The sequence below is a fragment of the Tyto alba genome, unplaced genomic scaffold (genome assembly GCF_018691265.1).
Source record: "Tyto alba isolate M040663 unplaced genomic scaffold, T.alba_DEE_v4.0 Super-Scaffold_21, whole genome shotgun sequence".
Taxonomy (NCBI): domain Eukaryota; kingdom Metazoa; phylum Chordata; class Aves; order Strigiformes; family Tytonidae; genus Tyto; species Tyto alba.
Window position 1 is genome coordinate 4,857,326 of NW_024881295.1, and position 27,388 is coordinate 4,884,713.

The window sequence follows — 27,388 nt, forward strand, 5'->3', positions numbered from 1 at the left end:
AGTGAGAAAATACTCTCCAGCTACAGCTGTCCGTTTCAGAAGTGGGCCCTTCAGTGGCCCTGGAGGTTTTCCATCCACCTGCCTTGCCCTGGCATCACCAGAGCAGCCTGTGCTGGAAGTCCCTCTCACCTCTATAGGGCCATGGCTAAGATCCCAGCTCACTGGCTATGGAGAATGAGCAGGATTCTTTTGGTGCCTCTTTTCTCAGTACCTCAAGCAGTTTTCTCTGATGTTTCAAACCTAAGTCCTGAAGGGTCCGCATTCATAAATATAGTTAGGATGTGCTGTATCTCATGGAGCCCCTAAATGGCAGGGCTCCTTCAGCACTCTTCCAAACGGTCTGAACAGTGTGTCTAAGAAGAAAAGCATGATTTAGGGACCAAAATGCCACCTGGGTGAAGAATCTCAATCATCAAAATCACATTCTGAAGGAGCACACACTAAAATCATTGTAATGGCCCAGGAAAAGCATGAAGAGCCCAGGTTGAGATCCCTCACAGGCATCATTTCTAGCTCGTGCAGAGCCCAGCCAGCAAAACTAAACAAGAAGGTACTGTTCTACCTCTGGGGTAGGAGGAAGTCTGAGGTCCTCTCATCCTGCCTGAAGAGCAACCTCTTTTCTTAGTTAAAGTAACCCCTTAGTCAAGGGACAGTCAAAAGTAGCTGGGAATATTGAACACTGAAAGAGAGAAAAAAGTCTAATTAACTTTTTGAATCTCCTGTTAATGGTCATTATCCTTTCTCCCACTGCACACCACATGCTTTTCTAACCATCAGAGAACCCTGAGCTCTGGATTATATTCATGTTATTGGTGCTAGGGATGTGCATGTGCTCTCTCATGCTCTCTAACCCTCATACTGTAAGCAGTGCCTGACAGACACGAAAGAGTAAAACAGCAGAGTGTCTTCCCTACAAATGAGTTGTTTTGCCAAAATACTTACTATGTTGTGTTTAGCCCTTATTATGGTTTACAGTGGCTCCCAAATGACTCCGTAAAAGTACAATGTCTCTGCTTAGATTCCTGGCTGAGCACCCGCTCGTCTCGGGGTTTGGATTTGGTACATGTGGGTTTGTGAACAGAATTTTAACTCATCTTCATGATGTTATTTGATCTCCCCCTGGGGTGGGTGGAACTGCATGGAAGGGACCAACTCGAGGCGAGTGCCGAAGGGAAGGGGATTTTTGAACTCTGTGATTAATGTAACTGCTGTAGCTTGTCTGTCCAATCAGACTGGCAAAGGTTGTTCTTTGTTTAACCAAAGAATCATTATTTTCAAGAACAATGCCTGCTAAGCTTTTGCCTGAGACTTACCATGACCTCAGAGGGGAAAGAAAATTCACATTTCAAAAATACCTGTCAGGCACTTCTTATGCATAGCTAGAATGCAGCTTTTCTTCTTTACTGCCATGTACCTTGGGTTGTCATGTCTGTTGTTAGGAGAGACTAAACATGTCCAAATAGTTATTTTACAGCTACTTTACCTAAGGACAGGACCAAGCTACATACAAGCAAAGTCCCCAGGTTTTCAATGGAGCAGCCTCTGGCCAATGCACAGGTTACAGACAACCCTCACCAAAAAGGTTTAAGAGGCTGTTTTCTTTGCCAGAAGATGAAAGAAATGCTCAATAAACCATCCCCTGAGAGGTAGAAATGCTTACAAAATAACCATGGCAGTAGATGTCCATGAGTACCACTTGCTGCCAAGACATTCGAAGTCCTTGAGCAGCAGAAGGGACTGGAGTGGGCTCTTGCTACCTCTCCTGGCCTCTGCTTTGTCAAGTGAGCAATGATTTGCTTAAGGGTAGCCCAGCTCATAGCTCAGTCATCTCTGACACCACAGGTGATGTGACAGCAGGCAAAGGCAGTGTGTGGGTTCCTTTCTTCCTACAGCTTGCCATTTGTCATCATCCTACGGTGTAACGTGAAGCTCCTCCGCTCCTGAAATTTGGTGACTTCGAAGACTTTGCAAGTATCTTCTGAGTTTTGATCCAAATGACCCCGGTCCTCCTTACAGAGAGAAACTTTTGCCATTTCTGATGCAGAGATAGATCCATCCCTTGCCTAGTCAGTAGGACCCTTCAAGTAGCTTAGTGTTTGCAGTGGAGGGGCTGAGTTTTATATCATCAAGGTGTGGGGGAAGGAGAAGCACTCGTGCACTATTCCTGCAACAGAAGAGCAACTGTCTGATGCAGTGCCCTCCGTCTTTTTGTTTTCTTTGCTGAGAATTCTCCCCTTTCTGAAACACTAAACAGCTCATTTCTTCCAAGCTAAACAAATGATTCTGCCAAATACTGATTTTTTTCTCCTTTCTACTTCTAATGGTTGGTATTGTAAGTACAAGTTTCCCTTTGTTTGATAGCAGGTCAAGAGGCCAAGAAGACCTAGGGACAGCTCCAGTGACACACCAGTTCTGCACCAAATTCTTTGGTTTGGCTACACCATGAGTGTCATCACTCTTGGATTCCACCAACTCCATTGGCCAACTCCCAGGAAGCTACTGCTTAGGTCAGAGTAGCAGAGTGCAGTAAAAGACCAACAAAATCTCCATCCCGAGAGCCATTTATACCCCTTTTATTGTCCTGATGCTTCCTCTCTGTTATCATGTTATTCCCCATTAGGAATTGCATTAGGAAAGTGATAGCACTAAGCTTCAGCATCCACCAAGATCTAGTCCAGAGGGCTGCAGCTGACAGCCTACAGTCATTCCTCTCCATGGGGTTTACAAGGAAGAACATTAGAAACAAAAATGAAAATTGCTGCAAAGACACAGACCACAGAGTGGTTATGTACTTGATGGATCTGTGGTCAAAGTAGGCTAAATTCAATGCACGTATGAATCTAATGGAGTCAATGGACTTATACCAGGGATGAATTTGGCTTGATCTCTATTACCATGTGTCTGAATAAACAGTTGGTAGGTTAAAAGAAGACCTAATTTCACTAACCTTACTGGGCCTCTGAATTAGAGTCAAAATTTTTCAGTGGCCTGAAATAAACGTATATTAGAATGGCAGATAGTCGTTTTTATTCCATGGAAAATGCATGTGATTGGAAACAGAGACAGACACAATAAAGGTGCCCAATGACTGTGATCAATTTTGTGGATAGCATTGCTTTGAGTGGGTTCTCAGACCCCTACGCTTCCCTTTGGGTTTAATGTATGAATGAACCCAAGGCAAAAAAATTGAAATTGCACCAGAACCTTCACATTCTGCCTGACTGTTGTGGTTTAAGCTCAGAAGGCAACTGAGCACCACACAGCCACTCACTCCCCACTTTCATCCCAGAGCTGGAAAGGGAAAAAATAAGCCAAGACTTGGGATTCAAGTTAAGGACAGGGACAGATGACTCTACCCACTATGGTCACAGGCAAAAGGAAGACTTGTTAGGGGAAGAAAAAAAAGAACATAAATTTAATACAGACACTAACAACAACACTTAACTGGCAGAGTAGGAGGGTGAGAAACATTTCCACATCTTGAAAACACCACTCCCCACCCCTCCCTTCTTCCCAGGCTCAGCTCTGCTCCCAATATCTCTATCTCCTCCCTGAAGCAGCACAGGGACAGGGAACAGGGGGTGCAGTCAGTGCTGACACTTCTTCCATCTCAGGGTGGTGGATCTTCTGGAACTTCTTCCTTCTGCTCCAGGGTGGTCCCCCTCTCACAGGAGACAGTCCTCCACAAACTTTCTCAGACTTGAGTCCCTATCACAGGCCACAGTGTTTCCCTAGATAGTCCAGCATGGGACACCAACTTTCTCCAACTTCAGTCCCTCCCACAGGCTGCAGCCCTTCCCAAACTGCTCCAGTGTGGGACACCCTGGCATGCTGCAATCCCCCCAGCACCAAACTACAGCAATGGAGGCTGCTTCTTCCCACAGGATCCTGGCCTCCTTCAAGCACTGTCACCTGATATGGCACAGGTCCCCCCACAGACCACAGGCTGGCATCTGTTTCACCATAGACCTCAGGGGAGGAGAGGGAGGTGAAGTGCAGAACTGACATCTTGCCACAGGATACAGGGGTTGTCTGCTCTGGCACACCTCCCCACACACTTTCCTCCTCCATTCTTCCACTGACCTTGGTGTTCACATAGATGTCTCAACTCCTCCTCACAACTCCAACTCCTCCTCCCAGGTCCCTTCTTAAATATGTTACTGCAGAGGCGCAGCTAATTGGCTCGGCCTTGTTGCAGAGGTGGGTCTGACTTGGAACCAGAGGAGCTTCTAAAAACTTCTCACAGGGGGCCACCACTGTAGCCCCGTCCCTTGCTACCAAGAAACCCCCGCTACTCACACAAACCCAAGACACTGACCTAGGATCAAAGACTGAGAAGGTTACTGCATGTTCAGTGATAAATTAAAATGGTGAATTATTGAAAATATGTCAGTAATTATCAAGTAGAAAAAAGCTACCAAAATACCTGGGCCTCGCCCATGTACCCATTTTGTAAAAATAACATCATTTTCATCAGCAATATTTTGCATGAAGCTGAAAATTAATGTGACAGTGGAACTGTTGAATAAGAAGAAAACCAGGTTATCCCCTCAAACATAAGTAGTTGAAGGAGTGGTTTGTGGCAAGGAATCACCTACAACAGTTATGCTCTTTCATGTTCTGGGATGGAGCAGCTCCATGTACTCCCCCCTCCACACAACCTACTCTCCAATTTGGGTGAAATTATGTGTTTGGCTTTCACTAGGCAGTCCTTGTCTACATGACTGGTTTGGAGAAGCACTGTGGCCCCGCAGCCACGGATCACTGGAAATGAAACAGCGGGCTGAAGCTGCACAGCTTCCCCCAGGTCTCCTAAAGTAACCTGGAGCAGGGAGTGAGGGGGTATGAGGGCTGGCTGCTGTGTGTGAGGAGGGGGGATGATCATGATAATAACAAAGCCAGCAGAGGCCATGGTCTCACCAAGGACCCAGTCCCAGAGGACAAAGCAAGACCAGCAGAGCAGGTTCAACCAAGAGTCCCGATCACCTGCCGAGTCCACGGTGGTAAAGGAGGGCGGTCAAGCTGGGAAGTCAAGGCATGGGCTCAGGCTCCAGATCAACGGGGTACATGGCACAGGCGTGGCTGCAATGCAGTTGCAGCATAGCTCAGGCAGGCACCAACAGGGAGAGTCCCTCAGCTTTAAAGCAGCTCCCAAGCAAAGTGGGGGACAAGGGGGGGCATCCTCCAGGCCTCTCCCAACTTCAGGTTCTATCAGCCAAATGCCAAGAAGAGGGGGAAATACACTCTGTGTCCTTCCTTGCACTGCTGCCCTGCACACCCAGCCATGTTGTAGCACAGCACAGGGTGCCAGGGGGGCAGGGGAGTGGGGACGGGGGTGCTGGGTCAAGGGATTCCTGGCTCCCCCCCAACCCAAGCAGCATCACCCATTTCCACAGGGGGTTGTGCCCGCTCTTAGGGATCCAGCAGTGCTGTTTAAATGGGGTTATGGATTCCCTTGCAAGAATGAAAAGCTTAAAACAAAAGGATTATAAAAGTACCTGGAAACTTGGAAAAATATGCGTACAAAAGAATAGGAGGAATTGGATGAATATAAGCCCCCCATCCCCAGGTGCCAGAAAGGTAAACAGTGGAAAGGTTGGACACAGAGTGCTCCAACAGCTTTGATTTCATAAAGGGCTGCTCTTCTTTTTTTTTTTTTTTTTTTTTTTTTCAGACTTTTGGTTCTGTTTTTCTTCTTTATCTCTCCCCAGCAGCCGCTGACAGATGACCTTTAAAGCCCCGGAGAGCCGCACCAGCAGGTGATTTACTAACAGCTGTGCCAGTCAGCAAACCGGAGAGGGGCAGAGGTCACTGCCGGCCAGGGCTGCCCAGCGAATTCAAGGGTGGGATTTAATTAAAGAAAGATGCATTACACTTTTTATTGATTTGTGTGTGTGTGCAAATGCGAGCCTTTTTCTTTTTCTTTTCCTTTTTCTTTTTTTTTTTTCTTTTTTCTTTTTCTTTTTCTTTTTCTTTTTCTTTTTCTTTTTCTTTTTCTTTTTCTTTTTCTTTTTCTTTTTCTTTTTCTTTTTCTTTTTCTTTTTCTTTTTCTTTTTCTTTTTCTTTTTCTTTTTCTTTTTTTCTTTTTTTTTTCTTTTTCTTTTTCTTTTTCTTTTTCTTTTTCTTTTTCTTTTTTTTTTTTTTTTTTAGTTTTGTTTTTTTTTCTCTGTTTTTTTTTGGTCTGTTCACTCTCCCTGCACCTGGACATTTCATCCTGGATATGTCAGCCCAACCAGCCACACTCTGCCCCGCCATGTGTCCCCCCTGCTGCCCCTGGCTCACCCCCCCCAGGCCACTGCTCACTGAAATCCCATCTCATGCTTGCAGAGGGGCCTGGAAACAGGTGGGGAACCCAGCAGCTGACAGCGCATGGCGTCCCTGCTTGGCCCTCAGTATCCATGGGGTGATGGGTGGGTATTTTGTTTTGGTTTGGTTTTTTCCCCCTCTCCTCCTGCAGTAAATCTCTGTCCTTCTTCTATGTTCTAGATGATCCATTAAGATAGGGGGAAAAAAAAGTCATTAAAAGGACAAGTTACAGTCTTTTCATTTTGTGTGGGGTCAAAGGCTTGTCCACTAAAGACAGTGGGAGTTTTTGGAGCAGCGAAATGCAGAGTGACATGGAAGTTGAGTGGCTCTGTATTCACAAGTCAGTGTAATTCATTATATCTTTACACATGCATCTAATCCCCTTTTTTTGCTAACTTAGACTTTTATTATTGCTATTATTCTGTTGCTGGTTTTATCTGATTTTTTTTAATATAATATTCACATATAAACAAACTTCCATTCAAGCTAGAACTAGAAATGAGTGATTCTTTAAAGATCTAGCACTTCAAATATGGAAATTCAAGTAAAAGCAAGCTCAGTAGTGGCAGATTTAAGTCTCAACGCTTTTGTTAAGAGCTGGATCCCATTGGGAAAGAGCACCTTCAAATCATGGCAGTGCTTTTTTGAGGGCTAAGGACCAGGAATGAGACCACCTTTCCCAAAGAGCACAGCACAGGGGAGGCTGACCCATGCTGGGACACAAATAGCGCAAGAGGCATGGCCACACACCAAGTGCTTCTGAAAATCAAGCCCCACAGTGACCCTGAATACATTAGACAATCCTATCTGGGGCCTCTCCAGATCTCATCCAAAGTTAGGACAGAGCCTGCATTCTTAATTTGATTATATTTAGGTATGTGTTGGATCCATTTCTTTGGCTGATTTCATTAGCCTGAAATGACTGGCTAATAAATTTGCAGGACACTTCAAGAGCTCCAATCCAAGAACACTTTTGTATGACAATGAGACATATGCAACCTTAAAGAAATACTACAGGAATTTTAAAGACAGTGTCTGATAAAATTCTTTTTCTATTCGACTTTCCCAACTTGTGAGTTTAAAAAACACAATGACCATCTTGCCTCACTCTTACACAACGTTGTCCTTTGCTCCTCACAAAGTAGCTCCTGGTTCATGCCAAACACTTCTTCCTGGCTAAGGGAATGGCTATGAGAAAAGCTTCAGGTTTGTTGTCAAATCTTTCAGTGATGAAGAATCTGCTGTTCTAGTGGTAAAATTAATCTTTCTCAAAATAAGTAAGATTTTGTGCCCAAATTTGTCCAGGGGCACTTTTCAGTCACAGAATCTTACAGGGAAGGGTCAGATAAATTAAGAAAAACATCACCTTGGTTCTTTTCAAAAGTCACTGCCCATACAGACATTTCTATTAAATCTCTTTGCAGTCTTCACTTGAGTAAACACATGGAGCTTCTGACAACTCTCAGTGTAAGGCACAGTTTCTAGGCTTCAGATCATTTTGTGAGTTTTTTATGAACCCTTTCCAAATTTCCAAGCTCTTTTCTTTGCCTTGTTGGTCTCTTTCCAATACATGGTGGTTGTCACTGGCCTGGAAATTCCTGTGACAAGTTAGGTTTCTATGGACCTAGATGCTCCAAGCACAGCTGCCAAATTTCACTTAAAAGTGTTCTCTACAGCTAACCAGCCTGGGCTGTTAACCAGTATCCAGCTGTGATGCAGTCAAGTCTTCGTGGGTTTCAGGTGGCTTCCACAAAAGTCATGAAGGGGCAGCCACACACACCAAAGGCAAAGGAGATTTCAGAGTAATCAAGGTTCTGTGGGTTCCCGTTTCCCTCTCACTGTTTTCTACCTATTTGGTTTTATATCCATAGATTGACGGCAGCCATTGTCCATAGGTCAGAATTCTGCAGCCCTTACTTGAGGCAAACTCTCTCCAAAAATGGATGTTCTTGGCGTAGCAGACTGGGCTGGAATGTCTAGATCTAAACTAATTACATAGCCGTCACAGACTTCCCGTCATCCCGCCAAAACTGGGATGGCTGTGTTTGGCTGAGCCTTTCAACACAACCAAGGCATCTGTATGTCCAGTTCCCTTTAAAATGCATGGGAAATAAATATCCAACATCACTGTGTGTCTTTGAAAATCCCCCTGCAATCCCTTACCTTCACTTCCCATCTGTAAAACAGGAATAACAACAATTCCTACCTCATATCTGCTTTATCAGTCTTGTCTATACAGACCACAAGTTCTATGAGACATGAACTGACTGCTACTAAATATAGGTACAATGTCTAGCACAGTTTTTATTAGAGCCCCTAGGCACTACAGCTCCATAAATATCCATGTTGACTTTTTCCAGATTAAGAACACATCAATGGGAGCTTTGCTTGAGTAAGAACTGTAGGATCTGGCACTAGTGCTTTTAAACCCTAATAGGAATGAGAGAGTCTGAAGCCTCTTCCAGCCTCATTCACTGGTATCAATACTTTTAATACCAAGTCAGCTGTTGTGACACAAAGGGTATGTTTCTCTTGGTGCTGTTTCTTGGAACTGAAGAGCCCTCCTGAAGTTTTCATTTTCTTTACTGAAAAGCCCTGCTATGGTAAATCATCAACTCACCAAATTTATAGGAGGCACAGCACTTGGTATGTCACGTCTCTGAGCCCAGCCTAATGATTCACTTACTTATGCTTTTGTTCCTTTGCTTTGTAGTTCTCTTGATTTCAGCAACTGTCTATCATTTTCATGTGGCTTGCTGGCTAGAATGCCCCCTACTATTCCAATAATCATTGCCCTGCTAGAGTGTTTATTACTGACTGAACGGCTGCACAGACTAGTAAAATGACCTGAGCTGTATGAATTTTCCCTCAAGTCTCTGGGGCCTCACAATTCTTGAAAGAATGTAAAGGAAGGAAAAAAAAAAAAAAAAAAAAAAAAAAAAAAAAAAAAAAAGAGAGAAGCAGCTTAGTTATGGGGAAAGGTCAAAGTCAAGTTTTTCTGCAATAGCAGATTTCTTCACTGGCTTCGGTGTCTCTGTTACTGAGCACTCACCACATCACCTTCGATATTCAAAGAGCAGCTGTGAACTTGCCATGTGATGAGAAGTGAGCCAGGTAACATTTGACAGCCTATCATGCATATGTGCATCAAGAGATTGTTGCTTAAATTGCATGTGCTCATCCTCTACAAAACATGCACCCTGGATAGGGTCCCAACATGCTAGTGACTGCCTTGTTGTTTGGGTTGTATTTGAATTGAGGTTTGTGGTAGGTGCACTGTAAAAGAAACCAAATAAACCACACATACACATACAAAACCCAGTGACCAATACAAGATAATACACAGATGTGTAAATAGCTGTGGGAAGATTTCCAAAACACAGACTCTGTCTAACTTTTATCAGTGGTTTGTTTTCCCTCTGGCTAAGACTCTCAAAAGTGGGTGCCTAAAGTTAGTCTCTCCTGGGTAAAAGCTTCAAAAGCATCTTAACAACACAGGAATCTAAGTGCCTAGTAGAACACTTCTTAAAGGCTCTGGAAAGTCTCAGTCCCCCATCCACATCTTTAGCGATATGATTTTTTAAATGCTCAGAGCTCACAGTAGCTGCTATTGCAGCCAAGGGTGACGATTCTTCCGGGGAGCCCGAGGAAGTGGGGGCATCCATCACATTTTGTCTCCTGGCCTGACACTTTCCAAAAAATCACACCTAATATGGATTTCCACGTTCAACATGAGCCTAACCTTAAGCCTCAGTTTTTTAAAATCCTGGAGTCAGTTTCTATGCCATGGATGCCCCACCGTGGAATTTGCATTTACAAATCAGACAAGTACGGTCGTTTTGGGAAAGACTTCACAGCACTGTAATTCCCATATCCACAGCCGATCATTGCTGTCAGATGTGCTAGCTCTGGGCTATAGAGGGTATAAAGGGCACCAAATAAACAAGCACAAATTCTTCTCTCATGCAAATTTTATTACAGCTTTATGAGGGAACTGTAAAAGATTTCTGTGTTTAGCTTCTTCTTATGGAAAGAGGATTTTTTCCATAGTACTAAAACAAAAACAAGAACAAAAACAAATTTCACCCTGGGAAGAAGGGCAGAAGGACTCCTGGCACATCTATTTCCAAGTAAGCTGTTCCACACTCCTTATTCTACAAGAGGTCCCCATGGAAAACATAGAGCAAAAGGCATTTTTTTTCCTTCTAGGAGAATTTCACTTGCTGAACAGGCTAGCCCATGGAGCAGAATTTAATTAGCAAAGGAACATCAAGGCCTGGATGTATTGCATGTAACTCTAGGCATGCGGTGTGTCTGTCACAGGAGTCTGGATCTTGAGGTTCTGATTGTGCCGCCGGCTCCCGAGGGCAATGCATCCCTTTGTGAAACAGGTACTTCAGAAACAGAGGAGGAAGAGACCTTTGCCAGCACTTAGCTGTCTCTCCCCTGAGGACAGAGGAACACAGCTGAAGAAAACCCAGGCCAGGGACTGGGAGGGACCAGCACAGCTACAGAAACCCTGGCAGATGCCAAGGGAGAAGCGTCTTCAGAAGCGTTCTCCAACCACGCTCCCAAATAACTGCTGGTGGTGAGAATGTAAACTTTGCTGCTGACAAGGAAATCAAAGAGAAGCGGTAAAAAAGTCAAAGGCAAAAAATAAATCGGTGCAAAACCTCTTCATTTCAGCTAGAACTTAAGCAAGCATTTTACTCATTGAATTTAGCCATGCTCTCATTTCCATATGGGTCACCTAGAGGTTATGGCTTCCTAATCTTATGTATCGATCTCATGTCTGAGCCATTTTCAGGATGGATCATATGTCTCTGCACTGCTTGTCAGCCATTTGTTATTATATCAAAATTCATGTAATAACAGTCAGCTTCACTATATACAGGGTCACACAGTGTATCATTTTTAGTCCCCAAATGAGGGTTTCTGATGCAAAAAAAAAAAAATCTTTATTCACAAGGTGACATTTCTCCATGCAAGTAGTCTCTATTGTTAACTTAATTTTCTGTTGCTATTAATATTATTGCCAGTAAGCTATTCACTGTGGAGCATGTACAATGAAGAAGAGGCACTTGAAGGTCAGAAGGAATCAATATTAATGAAAAGTAAACATGCAAGTCAGGGAGGAATCACAAACCCAGCTTGAAGCTAATTTGGTTTTTTATTCCAGCAAATATGCATGGTTGCTTTTGCATTGTATTTACAAAGTTTTTGTTTGGAACTGTTGTTGGGAACTTTTGAACTCGCCTTCAGTTTCTAAGACACTGGATCATCAGCCAAACGTCTTTTGTTCAGCAGGGCCCCAATGCAGTCCTAATTCAAGAAAATGGCAAATTTTCATTTGCTGTCAATAGAGGACCTCCTAACATCCAGTTTCCGAAGGGCCCTAGAAAAGACACCAGCCACATTACCTGCAGCCTCCACACAGAGTCATAAGCCCTTTCCTGAGCTATTGTTCTCCTTGGATGTAGAGCCTATCTTCCACTTACTGATGTGCTTCATGCTAAATATGGAACAGCAATCAACATCTGCGGAGAGTTCGTATTTGGCATGTTTACATGAGTATTTATTCCTCCTTTGTCTTCAAGCAATGACTACTACATAATGTATTTGGTATGATTAACTGTGGGAACATTGCTCATCCCAGCATAGCATGACATCTCCAATTACATGACATCTTTCTCTCATTTGTAAGGGAAGAACTGATTTTTGTATCTTGACGTGTTTATCATTGTGAGGTTGAGCTAGTTATCTTATATGGGCCTGCTCCCTAGGCCTCAGGGTTGACAGATTATGGTGTCACATTAAAATCACGTATGCCTTGTTATTGCAGCTGCATCTTGAAAGGAAAGCAAATAGAGGAATCTCCACCACACAAGTTCTGTAAGATGATGTTTTGTTCATTGAGCCAGTGGTCTGTAAGGTTGGTTTAGGCTATTATAATTTATACAGTTATTTGGTATTTGATTTTCCCAACATTTCTTTAAATCTCAGCAATGGAAAATCTAACACACATTTCCATAGTCTTGCAAAAGCTTCAACTGATCAGAAACTTTCGCCGTGGGTGGGATTTGCCTCACCTAATTTAAGCCATCTATTTAAAAGTTGGGCATCTGCTCTAAATTAAGCACTCATCTTAGTCACCAGTGACAGACAGATGCTTCTTGAGAGATGACTTATCCCACCTGGTTTAGACTGGAAGTTTAGAATAGGGAATCTAGCACCCTTGCATGTGGATGCATAGCAAAGTAAAAAGAGGAGCTGTTGTTCCCAGGCAAGGCCATTATTACAGCCCCATCAGGACTGCTCTATTCAGTAATGGTCATTCCAGGTGAGGGGTGCGTTACAGATGAGATATCAAGGAGGATATAAAAATTCAGATGTGAGGAAATTCTAAGGATTCGATATTTTTGGCCAATTTGTGGGGAAGAAATGCGTCTTTGTAGCTCTGCTTCAAAACTTGCAACATTTTTGTCCTTAGGATTTTTCACATGCATTAATGCTAAGATGTATTCAAAAAAGCTCTCAAAAGATCTGTGAGATACAGGCCAAAATTCTCATTCTGGTGGACTCCACAGAAATTTATACAAAATTGAAGACACCAGGCAGCATGAGAAAGCTACTTTGAATCACATCTCTAGACTTGATGGTTTGAGTGGCCACACACTACTGAAGCTCACGTGAAGCACACAGTCATGGAAAGAGAAAAATAAGCCTTGTTCATTGGATGAACAGAGCATTCCTTTCACTTCCTTGAAGTAGGACTCCAGCCAGTATAGCTATTTAAAGCAAGGTGCTGCTTGCCTGCCTTAGCATTTGCAAACTAAACTGGTGTATGCAAAGGTCCACATGCAGTTTAGTTCATGCACTAATGAAAATCTGCCCAGCAACTTGGATGGGAACCTAAAACTATATAAAACTTAGTGTTTCAGAGAAAAATTAGGAATCGGAGATTTGGGAAAACACAGAAGGCCAACATGATGATCTGAGATAATTTTCACCAACATACAAGAGGGCTTCTGGTGTCCTGATAATGTTTGTTGCAGATGTTTTATTGTCTCTGAGCAGAAGGAGAAGTGGCCCTTTGCACATACTCATTCAGATTTACTATACTCTGAAAAACTATTATTTTCAGGAGGTGATTACAGTCTAAGACACAAACATGTGAAGGTTTCTTCTAGATGCATTTGAATAGAAAAAGCAGCTCCGCATAGAAAGTGAGGAGGCTGGCGTTCTTATTTGTAAGCACATGGGTATTTTCCTTCATCTTACTCATTCCACAGTTGCTTTTATTGGTGAAGGCAAAGCTGCAGAGGCCAAGATCAAGTGAACATTCGGTTCAGTAACTTCTGAAGTCCTCAGCCTAGAAGCCATATTCTGTGCGGGCAGGGAAATGGACTGCAAGAAACCTCTTTCCATCTCTGCAAAGCACAATCTTCTGAAAACACTACTTTGTATTTTTCATTATAGTTATTGGTATGATAATTACTTGGTTATTAATACTTAATGCTTAGCTCTAACAAACAGTTTCAGTTCCAGCACTGCTGCTTTATTTCCACTGCTGTGGGAATGAAAGGGAATAGTCCTTTCTTTCAGAAAATGGACCTGCATAAATTCTATTCCATATATAATTTGTTGGTAAACTACCCACGGGATAGTGCGAAGACCAAGTCTCTAAATTTTCATTAACCTGCACTTGCCACTGGTAAGTGTGCACTTTCTTACGTTGATGATTTGTGTACAGGCACAAAAAACTGAGACAGACACACACACATACACACATCGGACTAATGCTCAAGGCAGCAGTAGCAATACATATATAATGTCTCTTCCATAGGTTCCAATTAAGGGTTATCATTAATGGACCTGGATGATTTCCTAAAAGGACTAATTAGTGATTTAATTGGTTGTCTCATCCTCATATTTATGTTTACCCATGCCCATAGGATCTCCAGCTGTGTTAAGCAGTTTTCCAATTAATAATGCATTTGAACTTAATAGTCCACTTTTTCTGACTCAGCCATTTTTCCGCCTTGTTTATTTAGCTGACTTACAGCATGTAATTTCCATATATTTCTCAGCAGCTGGAACCTGCTGAATGCTGCCACTGTCCCCGTGCAAGGGCTGCCTGGTACCTCCGTGTCCTCTGTGGGAGCCATTGTGGCCCTCTCTCCGCAGATGGCGAGCCACTGCCTTTCTAAACATCCACCGCTGCATTTGTGGTTTCTCTTGAAGTTTCACAGCCAGCCCCTTCCAGTCCTCCCCTCTCCTGAAGGTCTGTTGTTTTGGTTTGTTGGGTTTTTTTTTTGTTTTTTTTTTTTTTTTTTTTTTTTTTTTTGCTGTAATGACTCAGCTGTTTATTTTCCTCTTCCTGCTTCTTCTTTCATTCTGTGAGCAAGCGTCTTCCACCCGCTGTGCAGTAAGAGGAAGATGAAGGACTCTTCATTTTCTCTCATGCAAGCAAGAGGGGGCAAGGAATGTCTGAGAGTGGTAGAGAAAGAAAAGAGAGAAAATAGCCTGTGCCTCCAGGCTTCTTCCTTTTAGCCCTCAGAAGAGTCCCTTTGTAAAGTTCATCTCACTGGCCTTGCTGGATTGCCTTCTCGCTCAGTGTGCCCTGTGCATCACCTGTTCTCAGCTGGTGGTGGAAGAAGAAAACAAAAATACCATGAGAGGCTAGTCTCATGGCTGAAACCAGAAAGTATGCATCCTAAATTAGAGGCTCAAACTGCTCAGATACACTCCTGAATTAGCTACCAACCCTGCTGTCAAACCAGTCCTTCCCCAGTTATTTAGAAGCCACTGTTTCATATGTCCTGAGGAGAAGAAGGTTATCTCTAATGAGTGTCATAAAATAAAATAATGCATGGGACCGTGAATCACAAAAAAAAGACAAAATTGCAGTGAATAAATGGCTCCATCACACCTGTTTCGACTTCCACTGGAGTAGAACAGCAAAGAGACGAGTTTTGCAAATCCCTGCACAAAAGCTGCTCTGTCGAATTCCATCACCTGGATCAAAATAACATGTGTGGGAGCCTTGCTAGCAAGCACCAGGAGGATGGGCAGGTCTCAGCTTAGAACCCACTGCCAGCCCCAGGAAAGCACAGTTAAGAGACACCCTGTTTTCTTCCCTCCGCAGTAGCTCTTGGCAGGCCAAAGACAAGAAGATGCTTTAGCACAGCAGCAACAGTAGCACTAAGAAGCACACTCGTGTGTTAAATCATCAGGAAAAAAACAATGATTATTCTTTTCTTCTTTGTGTTCTTTTTGTTTTCCTGCCAAATACCAGAGAGAACAAAATAGCAGGTTTTTTGCTGTGCAAGGCAAACTTGTAAAGTCAGAGGGAAAACAAATCCTGAGCAAATAACTCAAAGCAAATAGCTGGAGGAAGTGAGGGTGGGGAGGTAGGCAGCGGGAAGACCAACAGATACATTTTCAGTGTTTGCTGTATTATGCCTTGAAGTAGGAAGATAAATGAAGACTGGACGTCTCCATAATCAAGAAATGCCCTGCTTGCTTTGGTGAACAACAAAATGATTAAAGTTACATCCCAAGCCTAAAACTGCCACTAGAAATCCGCAGAGCAGCTCCAGACACTTGGAGGGCTCTCACACCAAAATATCCATGGGACTGGATCTGACTGAGGAGGAAAGATTGTGCTTAGAGCTATCGCTAACTAATCTAAAACAGTGATGGCGCAACTCAAACTACTGGCTTTACACAAATGCCTAACAATTCAAGATTTTATGTTACAGACTGTCAAGACAGAGAAGCATGTGCATCCACGTAGCCAGAAGAGTCTACTGGTTTTGGTGGGATGACAATTCTGCCAAAACTGCCTCCAGATCCTGCGGATGCTCCTGAAGACCCATGTCCAGTGGATGGTCAAAACAACAGACGAAGGGATCTTACCAGACCACTCTGGACTGGAAGGAAGGTCTCAACCTGGTACCTAGAGACAGGACCTGGTAGGATTCGGTGTGGTCACGGACATCTCAATGGACTTACAGTGTGGTGACCAAGTTCAGCAGGGAGTCTGCATAAGCATTATATCGAATCCCTGTACACACTGTGCTGGGACTAGGGCAAGAAAAATACCATCTTACAATATTCACCAAGGGCCAGACTAGGACACACAGGTCTGTTTGGGGTAAAAAGCTCCTCCTGGGCTGAAATCACCAGGATTACCTAATGCCACTGACTTCTGAGTGGTAAAGCAGAGGGATTCTCTCCAGGACTGGGGCCATGGTAGAAGTGACAGGGGGTAAGCATGGCAGCCAGCCTCTGCAGCATCAGTGCTTCAGTCCCTCTGGGCAGGGACACTGACTGCTCTGGGCAGTGCTCTGGGCCTGGGAGCCACACTGGGAGCAGAGACGAGCTTTGTTTTCCATCCCTGCATGCATTCCTCTGTGAGAACAACAGCTTGAGGCCGAGCCAAGCCAGCATCTCTTGTTCTTGGACTCTCCCACCATATTGGACTCTTTATCAGGGTATTTCTTTCTCTCTTTAGTTACTCTTAATTTGAAAAATGAGCTCAAATCCCCACCTATTGGCACACAAAGGAACCTTCCGCTTTCTCCTTAACCCTGCTGTGACCACAACAGCTGCTGCAGCGCACAAGTGCCTACGTGCACATACCATGTAAGTCAGTTTTCCCCCTCCTTCCTTAAAAATTAAAGGTGTCTTCCCATGCAGCAAGCTGAAAATCCTGCCTGTTTAAAATACAAAACAGCAGCAAACTGAAAGAGACCTGGAGAGGCCACTGCCTGCTGTAATAGGATTAAGGGCTATATCTCAGGCAATGCTTCTGGAATCAGCTGTGTCTTATCTGGGCTTCTTTGTAGAAGCCACAATCTCTTTGTACCAGACTCTGTTACTGGGCTACCTAACAAATGCTATTTTTGGCTGACTGTACAAATGCCGTATATAAAACCTGAGTTTCTAGAAGGGAAGCTAACTTGTCACTGAATAGCCAAAATGCAGGTGCTTTAACTCGTGAAATAGATGCAACTCTCCTTCCCCAGCCTTTGCTAAGGAGGCTATCTCCAAGAGCAGATCGCACTTTCTCCCAGCTCCTCCATACCATGCACTGCAGATTACTTTTTTTTTTAACCACAATTAAGTCTCTGAACTATTTTGAAATCCCACACAAAGACAGTCTGGTACAACAGGCATTATACACACAGGCTTCCACATGCCTCCTGTTTACTACCAGGCACACCAGTATAACCCGTGCCATGTAAACTTGTTCCCCAGTGGTCTCCCAGACACACTTCTTGTTTCCCATCATCAGAAAATGACAGCTCTTATGGAAAATAAACAAGTGGTCTAAAAAAGTGGCATAAAAATGACTTCTTGGTGCCCTCCTCTCTTGTTCTCCCAGAACAGCCATTTCTCCTCCACCTAATAAAACACCCAGACAGCTAATTAGCTCCCTCTCATCCCTGCAGTCAACGCATTTTGCACTACTGAGAGGCTGCTGGTTTCCAGGAGGAGCAGTGGAGAGAAGGACTACAGGAGACATTCCTGCCTCTCCCACTCTCCAGAGCTGAGCGTGCTCCCTTTTCACACAGCCATCAGTCCCTGGAGCCCAGGGCCTGTGCAGGGCAGGAGAAGAGATAAGGATAAGAAAGTGCCAAGATTTTCAGTCTCCCTTTTACTCTTCCTGCACTCCGTGCTTAACCTGATTTTATGAACTGAGCTGGGTGACTTTCATAGGCAAGGTCTGCCTGCACAATGATTTCTATTCCACTCACTCCTAGCCCTTTTCCTCCACAAGTAAGAGCCGATAACCATCTCTTGCAATTCAATAGGCTTCATATCGTCTCCAGGAAATAATTGAACCCTTTGTGGCTTTCAGAGCAACATTTTGGTATTTTCCCTGGCATCAAAATGCTGTTGGATTCTGTTTAAATGGAAGAGATGGCCAGTCCACATTAGCTGGGGGAAGAGAAAGCCAAGAAGAAGACAAGTCAGCTGCATGAGAATAAACAGGGTGAGCGGGGCAAAACCAATGTTTCCCAATGGGAAGGACCAGTTCTTTCACCATGTGTTAATCGGCCTCCCTCTTTGCCTCACCCTAAAAAATATATGCACTGGGAGTCTGAGCCAAAATCCGTTATTTCAATGAGACCAGTCCCCCACTTCACCCCATACCAAAATAACCTGACATGTTTCTGTTCTGGCATGTGTTTCCCCCTCTCCCCTATCCGCTACAGAGCATCATCACCATCACACTCCTGCAACAGAAGTCATTCCAGCCAATATAGAAATCACAGATGACATTCACTTTGTAAGGAAAAGCTAGAGGAAGGAACCGGCCAGGCCTACCAAAGCCCATGTCCAATGTAAAAATAGCTATTTGTGTATCATTGTGCACTTGTCTGGTGCTGTCCAGTGACAGTTTGTTGGGTACGGGAGATCCCTGGATACTGCCAGTCTGAAATTGGAGTCCCACCCTGTAAAACTTCCAAGCAGACACAGTCTCCTTACTTTAGGTGAAATACCTTCATCTGAACAGTCAACCCACAGTAGCTAATGCGATAGCCCCTGCCATGGCTGTGTACCATTACAACCATTGCAAAACCTCCAAAACCTTTTCTATGGTGATATTCAAACGCATTCCTGCAGGGCTTTCACATGCCACATCCTTCTGCCTGCCGGCCATTGATTTCGTGCCCTGTCTCCTCACTTTAGTAGTCCAGACTTCTGCTGGAAGCATTAATGAGAGCAATGTGCAAACAAATGTGGAAAATAATCTCTAATGCTGTAGACTCAGAGGCCAGCGGAAACCAGAGGATGTTTTCTGGCAAAACAGCAGCAATAAGAGCTGTTGTCTAAATAAATAATGTCTCGGTGAATACAAGCTCAGCACTCGCAAAGAGACCTTGGGCCGAAGGCTCTGACTAGTATTTCCTACCCATCTCCAGGGAAGCACTGCTGCACAAGCCCCTACCATTAAGCCATACATTCAGGTGGTCATGGTGGCCAAAGTTTACTCAACAGGCAAAATTTCAGGAGACCTCACTTTTCCTGCTGCCTTTATAAAGATGCTTCATCTGGCTACCAAGTCATTAAATACTCCATTTCACCCAGGAGGAAACGGTACCTCAGAAGGGTTACAGCTGAGAGCCTGACATGACTCCCAGCATGAGCAAAACCCTAGATAAGCCTGACTTCCAGACCATCTCCTTGGATTACAGCTCCCCAGGGAGCAGACCATAGGGATGCCCTCCCTCTACAAACCACACACGTGCCTGCTGGCTCTTCCAGAGAGGACCAACAGTGGCCGCCAGTGTCCTACCCCGTGGGGCCAGATCTTGCCCACTCCCTGAGCACATCGTGCCTCGTGGGCAGCCCAAAGCTTACCCACACAGCAGCATCACACCCTGCAGGCTTCTCCCTTTGCTCCAGCCACTCAGCTCAGTGCAGCAGACGATCAAGAGTTCATTATGAAGCACAGGGACCGCTCAGTGGCTACCACACCTTGCACAGAAATGTTATGACAGTTGTCTAGGGGTTGTTACCACTGTATATCACACGCACTGGGACTGGTGAGGTGGAGGAAGCCAAGACCAGCGGCCCATTTGTTGCCTGCCCTGATAGACATCCTATTGATAGCTCCATCTCACACTGGCAAAGCCCTTTGTACCACTCTGGGACAGCTGCTCCGATGCCAAGAATTCCTCACAGGCCGGCCAGCCCTCATGGTGCTACCAGGGAAGCTCCAGTTTCAGCAAAGAATTTGATGGTTGTCTGGCAAGTGTATAAATCATAAAAGTAGCTTTGTTCTGCAACACTTCAAACCTTTCGGACTCTCTCGTATGGCTGCAGTTTGCTGGCACTTGCTGTTCAATTTATATAAGCTAAGCTGTGCAAACTCATACCTTTCCAGCCTGTAGGCAGCCTGTTATACCACACAGAGATGCTGCCCCGCTTCTCCGAGCTGCATTTTGCTGACAACAGGGCCTTTCTGGAAGAGGTGCAGCCACATTTTTTTTTTTTTCAAGATTTAATTTCACAGGAAACCCAGCAGAGTCCAGGCTTTTAAAATCAATTCACTTAAATACAATCAGGAGGCTTCATCCAGGCAAGTTCTGTGCCCGGGAAAGGAGACCCAGAGAGCAAAGCTCTCAGTTTTCCCCAAAACAACTGCAGCCCAGCCAGCAACAGAGTGAGTCGCCTTGCCCTGGGAGATGGGGAGGCTGCAAGGCAGCCAGGGATGGGAGCTGCGGGAATTTTCCGACCCATAGGTTAAAAAATGGGCCTGAAAAGAGAGGACTCCGGACACTTCATGCTGGATTCCCACGAATCTGTCGGCAAAGCGCTACTGTTCAAAAAGTCCCACCAAAAGTGCACTGTATGGGTGCAGAAAAAGACCCCACGATGCCTGTCCGCTGTACATGGCATTTATTGCCCAGACAGCCCCCAGCGGAGAGGGCGACAGCAGCCAAGCGCGCCTGTGCCTCCGCACCCGTGGCAGCACCAGCAGCTGCTGCCTGCAAAGGAAAGGAGAAGGCGGCAAGTGAAATTCCCTTTGTAGCCACGGCCCGGGGCGAAGGCAGCGTTTGAGTTTCTGGTGCCTCCAGAAGAGAGGGAATGGGGGCAGAGGCTGCCATGCTGAGCAATGGTCCCACCCTACCCCCCCAGCCGGCCAGGTGGGAAAGCGGCATTACCAGTACGTGGGCAGGGGATGGGTGTATCCCACGAGGGGTGGGCGAGGCTTTTATCTGGTGTGAATCTACGCAGCGCCTTTGATGTCGGTGGGTCTGACGGGTAGGTTGGAGCTGGAGCCCTGTGATAATATGGGGAAGCCAGTGGAACCTGCTCAGACGCTCAGCTCATTTGAAAATCAGGCTTTTTTTTTTTTATGGGGCTGCTGAGCATGGAGAGCATCCGAGCAGAGCAACGTGGGACTGTGCAGGTACCCAAGCCAGAGGCAAATAATAAATGAGCAAGGAAGAATTGGAAAGAAAAAGAAAAGCTCCAGTTTTCAGCAAAACCTCTGAATTCCCAGTACAAAGCACTGAGTTCTGTGACTGGTTAGAAATCTCAGCCATTTAAGTCTTTTACACAACGTTGGCCAGGTATTTCCAAACTGTTCCTCAAAAAAAAAAAACCAGTTATATACATGGGATGTCAGGATGAGGACTGCATAAAAAAAACAGAGATAACATCAGTCCAGGCTCAACACACTTTGCCTTTCTCACCTCCTCCACAGCTGCACCGCTGGACTCTCCCACTGACGAAGGTTGCCAGAGCTGCTTGCTGGGCTGCGTTTTCCTTTTCTGCCACCGGCCAGCAGTGCAGGCTGTGGCACAGACCTGCCTTAGTTTCTCACTGCTATGCCGAGGTGAGCCGGGGGAATCAAACAGTACAGCTGGGGGGGGGGTCAGTGTCAGGGATCTGATGGACAGATCAAGACCCCTGAGCTGCTCGGCTGTCTGACAGCTGGAAAGGACCCTGCAGGCAGCAGGACACATGCTGAAGATGGCCACGATTACATGTTCTCTTTACAAGTGATGTTTAAAGGCCCTGTGGACCATGAGAGTTCTGGGGAAGGATGGTTTCATGAAGTCTTACCCTACATCTTAAGGGCCAAGGGAATCTGCAAGCTGGAGTGAAATGAAAAAGGAGTATCATTTGGAATCCCAGATGGAAAAATTTGGGTGGGGAGGGGATGTATTTCAAAGCTCAAACTATGTATATATATTTATAGATGTGTCTCCATGTATGTATGTATATACATACGCTTTTCTTTTAATCACTGCGCTATACAAACATGCAGTGCACACACATACATGCACGTGCCCATGTGTCCACCCATTGCCCCTTTGGTAAGTGCAGCCCAGTGACACGTTACAGCTTGCTGCCCCTCACCCCCTAGAAGGTCAAGACTCAGCCTCTTGGGAAAACTGACTGTCCAAACCAATTAAAAGACTGCGAGTATGGGGATGAAATTAAAGCAGAGACTGCAAAATACCACAGAGTTATTTTTACAGCTAGCTTCCACTCCTTAGTTGATCCCTGAGCCTCCAGGCTTGGTGCAAAGGTGGGAGACCGCAGTCCCAGAGTGCTGTTACCCTTCTTATGTTCATCGTGTCCATCCTGCCCTGCTGATGGCCAGCAGCGGCACCACGGCTGCATGTGCATCCCTGCCTGTGTCGTCTGTGACACCCGCAGCATGAGCCATAGACCGGTTTGTTCTTCAGCAGGAGATAATAATTTAGCAGTTTTCACCAGCCAAACCATTTCACCTCCCTCCATCTATCCAGAGTCTTCCATACCAGATGGACCATTAAATGTACTACTGAATGCAAGGATGCACTGGTACTGAATGCTTCCTAATTGCAACTATCAACACAGACAGGATGGTTTACACTTGCCAAGGAAAACACAACAAACGGACTCTTGGCTTTCCTCTCATTTACCCAAGATGTGAATGAGCACTAACACCACTGAAACCAGTCAAGTTACATCCCGGAGTAAATGAGATCCAAAGGGGCTCAGAATCTCAAAAGGGGCAGTTAAGGGCACAGAAAAGCTCTAAAGCTAAGGGAAGACCTAATGGGGGAGGCAGAGGAGGGGAGAAAAAATAACAAAGCACCTACCTGCAGGCCATTAGAAATGTTTCCCACAGGAAATTAAAACTCGTAAGTCATGCATGCCCACCTAAGCCCATGCCAGGAAGAAGAAATAAGACTTGGAAAGGGGCGGGAGTAGCAGCTGTAGCAGGAACAGTATTCGATAACCAATAGTTTGGGTTATCTGAGTGTGGACTCAGATTTCAAAGCCTCCGGACATTAGCTGATGTGGAAGGGGATGGGAAGACATCATTGTGGCAAGGCTTTGGCAGCTGGAGCTTGTGCAAACCCTCGGGATGGGTGATGTCCCCTCATTCACTTGGGCACCCTGGGCCACGTCGTGCAGACAGAGCAATGGGGAACACTACCACCCCACAAATCCCAGGGCAGAGGGGGGGAAGCAAGGGCCATTGGTTTGCAGATGCTGCTGGCTGTGTCTATGGATGTAGCAGTAGCTGTTAGCAGAAGGAGAGGTTTACGGGTAATCAGCAGAAAGGAGAGTGGCCAAAACTGTGCAGAAGACTCACTGTGCATGAGTGGGGGCCTGCAGGAGGGCAGAGAAGGGCTGGGGAGGGCTGCAAGGAGGACAGACACCTTGCACTGCAGTAGAGGGCATTTTCTGCAGTCAATGGGCTATGTCAGATGAAAGTCTCACATGCCTTATAAAAGCCAAGGCAAGTTTCCCCAGGGAAAGCCTCTGCTTCTTACTGCAACCTTTCCCACTAGGGTTTTTAGTTGTTTTCTCCATTTTGGGGTGGCCTTTCTAACATTGCCTTCCTGAAAGCCTCTCATTTCTAATCAGAGCTGCATTACCACCAGCTCGCAGGACAAGGTCTTCAGTGCTGACCTCTGCCTGAGGCTGACAAAAGGCAGAAATGCCTTTGCTCAGCTGCTGCTGCTTCTCCACACCGGTGGGGAAAACCAAACCTTGCAAGGAACAGCCCTGCTAGGACAAGCAGTCACTCTGTGGGTTGGGTACATCAGGTCTGCAACTCTTTCATCCATCTTTTTGGAGGCAGCCCTGGACCAGCTGCAGGGGGATGGATGTCCTCCCTGGGTGGCCCGGCCCAGCCATGCCTGATTGACCTGTCTGGGGACTATATTTTCTCCATTCTCTTTGAAATCTTATAGTCTGCAGAGGATATTTTAAGGCTTTCTCATTGATGGCTGCCTTGTCATCCCAAATGTGACGCCTGCCACTGAAGCTCTCACAGAGGAAGCCACACTGCTGTGGAGAATGAAAGGAGAGCTACTGACACAGCTGTTGTAAGCAAGGAGGAAAAAATACTCCAATTGCTTTTGGTTTTTCTATTTTTCTAACTTTCTGGTGATTTAATTAATCTCCTGTTCACTTTCTAATTTCTCTGTGTATTTTTCCGCTATAATTGTTTGGGGTTTTGTCCCCTCACAGACTTGCTCATCCTCATAGCACACCTGCTCCTGTGGGCCTCATCTGGAGGAGGGTGAATTGCATGCAGTTTTGCTTTGTTTCTGTCAGTGTTCATGCCTACACAGCACCTCACCAGATTAGGGGTGAAATCTCTGCCCTAACCACAGCAACTGCTAAAGCTCAAAAGGGGGCAGGGGGAGCAGCATTTCTGCTGGTCCTGAACCAGCCAGATCCATCAGACTTCTCACAGACAGTCCTTTTCTTTTTTCCTCTAAACTTAAAACAGGGAAGTTGGTGCACTGAAGTCCCTCAAGGCTGATGTTTATTCCTCTGCCAGATCGGGCTGGAATCAGACCGTGGCAGATGCAAGTTTGTGGTCTGATTCTGGTCTGACACCGCTGCTGTCCTCTGCACCAGAAAGGACATCCCTAAAGACGCTCTGCCTCCACATGTCAGCCCAACCCTGGTTCAGGCAGGAGAGCAAAGCCTGGCTCTCAGGCCCAGCCAGAGCCCAAACTGTGCTAAACGCTGCTATTACTGACTGTGGCTTTCACAGCGTGGTAACCTGAATCTACAGAAAACAACCTGTGGAAGATCCAAGCTATTTCACACAGGCTTGCAAAGCTTGCCATCAGGTGGAAATGACCCCTGGTTGCCATCTGGATGGACTGCCCTGGCCCCAGCACCTTCCAAGCCAAAGATTCTCCCACCTGGAGACCTCAAATCATCTCAGCTGTCTGCAAGATTATCTGTATGGGGGGCTGTCTGGAGGCATTGCTCAGGAAATAGTCACTTTTAATGAAAAGGGGGTCCTTGCATTTAACAGCTACAGGAACAATCTAGCCAGCAGAAGATTTTAAAATATTTTTTCTGAAAATTCATGATCAATTTTTTTCTGATTCACTTGCAAGGGGGGATAGAGCTCATTCACAGCGACAAGGAGCATCTACATGCAGCACTCATGTTATGTCATGTACCTGACATAGCACTGGCCTTGAGGTCCTCTATCAGCATGACTCACTCAGGCACATAAAAGAAATAAGAAAAAAATAAAAAAGGTTGTTTTGCTTGTGCTTTGAAAAAATGCTTGAATAAAAAATATTTTTTTTTTTAATTAAGAAAAACAGAGACCACAACACGTCACCACATCCCACAGACTCCTAGACAATATTCTGCAGGCCCTCAAGAAGAAATAAGGCCTTTGTTCTTAAGCTGGTGAGCTGGACTCAGCGAGGCAGACCAGATTCACAAGGCAGGCCAGCACACTCCGTCAAACTGCAAAACTTAGCAGCAAATTTGCTGACTGATGGGATTCACAGCACTGAGCTATGGTCTTCACCACGTCCATGCCACATCGCAGGGATGAAGAAAGAGAGGAGAAAGTGAAAGGAGAAGAAAGCTAGTGCCAACAGCAACCTAGTATGTCAGTCACCCACATAAGAGTGAGACAACTGTCATGCAGTTCCTAGTCTGAAAACTAGCTAAGGCTGGTACACAATTGCTTTGATTTCTGGGGCTGAGAAAACCCAGGTTTGAGCATCCAAAAGCCCACATGTCACCATATTCACCTGGCAGAGATGGGCAAAAGTTCCCTGAGGCAGAAGTAGGACTTGACCCTGGATTTTTGACAGCCTCCATGAACACCTTCCCAGCAAGGCTGTGGGATAAAACTCAAGAGGGCACTTCATATTGGCAAAAACGAGGTCTGAGATGTCCTGAAAGCCGAGTCACAGTAAACAAGATGGAAGAAGGCTGATTTAGTAGAAGTGGGTAAGAATACTCACAGTCCTGTGCTGTGAGTATTGCACATATTTCGCTGTAGGACATGTCTGGGATGTTACCAGCACAAACCTACTGTGGGTCTCTAAGCAAAACAGAAGTGTGAGGTTAACATGCACGAGCATTCGGGTCCTTCTGCATTCACTATGCCCTCCTAGCAAACATCCAGCAAAACAAATAGAAGAACAGTAAAACCAAGGGTGATATATCACATGCATTTCTTTTTAAACATGGGAAAAGATGTACATCTCCACTTAAAGTAATATTTTAAAAGTAAAGCATCCTCTGACTTCGTCATCACAACTATATATTTTAGTCAGGAGTTGCCACAATGGGAAAGATTCAAGCTCCGGCCTGTTCAATATCCAGAGGCTTCATTATGTGCACATTATGAGTATTTGTCTAGTCTTGGCTCTGATGTGTTACCTTCACAGCTTTCTGCATGGAGAACACTTTAAAATTTCTGATTTTCCCAGGGTGGAGGTAATTTTCTGTATTCTGTGGGATTTACCTTCAGCATGGCTCAGAGTCCTGAGGTTTTTTACCTTACTATATCTCAGCTTAGCTTTAGCCAGAAGCCGTCTGAGTACAAGCTGCATTTTATTATGTATTTTTGTTGCTAACTAATTAGGAGTGCAGCTGTAAATAAGAGATAAAGGGCTCTCTCTCTGCCAGATTAGCAGTAAGCCAAAAAGCACTTTGTCAGCAGCCTGAAGCTTGTGTCTAAAAGGCTGAAAAGAAGATGTAATAAACCTCTGCCCTCTTCTTCAATAGGAGAGTGAGGACTAAAAAGGTGGCAGATCTCTCCATTCAGCTTGGATGGTTTGACCTGAGCAGCTCTCTGTTCTTGGGAAAACAGAAACTGGCCCCTGGGAATCAAAGTGTCCAGGGCTGTCAGGGGCTTGGGCATGAGAACCTGCAGTGGGCCCAGAAAGCTGGAGCTGGGGCTGGAGGAGAGACTTCTGCATCCAGGCTAGAGCAAGCTGGGGGAGCAGAGGGACCATTTGCCAAGAGAAGAAAACGTGGTCCATGTCTCTGGTGAAAAAGCAGTGGTGGCAGGGAGCACAGCTTGCAGGCAGAAACTTTGAACAGGCAACCTTGGAGCCAGCTATAATTTTTAATAACCGATTTCATTGAACTGGGACAACACGCTCATAAATAATTAAATAAGTAAATAACTAACAGCTGCTCTGAAGTTGTATGTGAGGTTTTTGTGCTAAGGATGGAAGACAGTGACAGGATCTGTCAGGACCAGCTCAAGTTCGTGTAATGAACTTCACAAGTAGGGAGGCGATCATTAGGGGAACAAGTAGTCTTCAGC

At 45.2% G+C, this 27,388-nt stretch overlaps 1 long non-coding RNA gene across 1 annotated transcript in view; it reads right to left on the reverse strand.

Moving 5' to 3' along the window:
• Window positions 1–13,583: 13,583 nt before the first annotated feature.
• The window catches only part of LOC122153698, a 38,952-nt gene continuing 25,147 nt past the window's right edge, over window positions 13,584–27,388 (reverse strand). The window contains exon 4 of the long non-coding RNA XR_006165555.1: window positions 13,584–14,950. This is a non-coding gene — a long non-coding RNA (uncharacterized LOC122153698). The remainder of the gene's footprint in view (window positions 14,951–27,388) is intronic.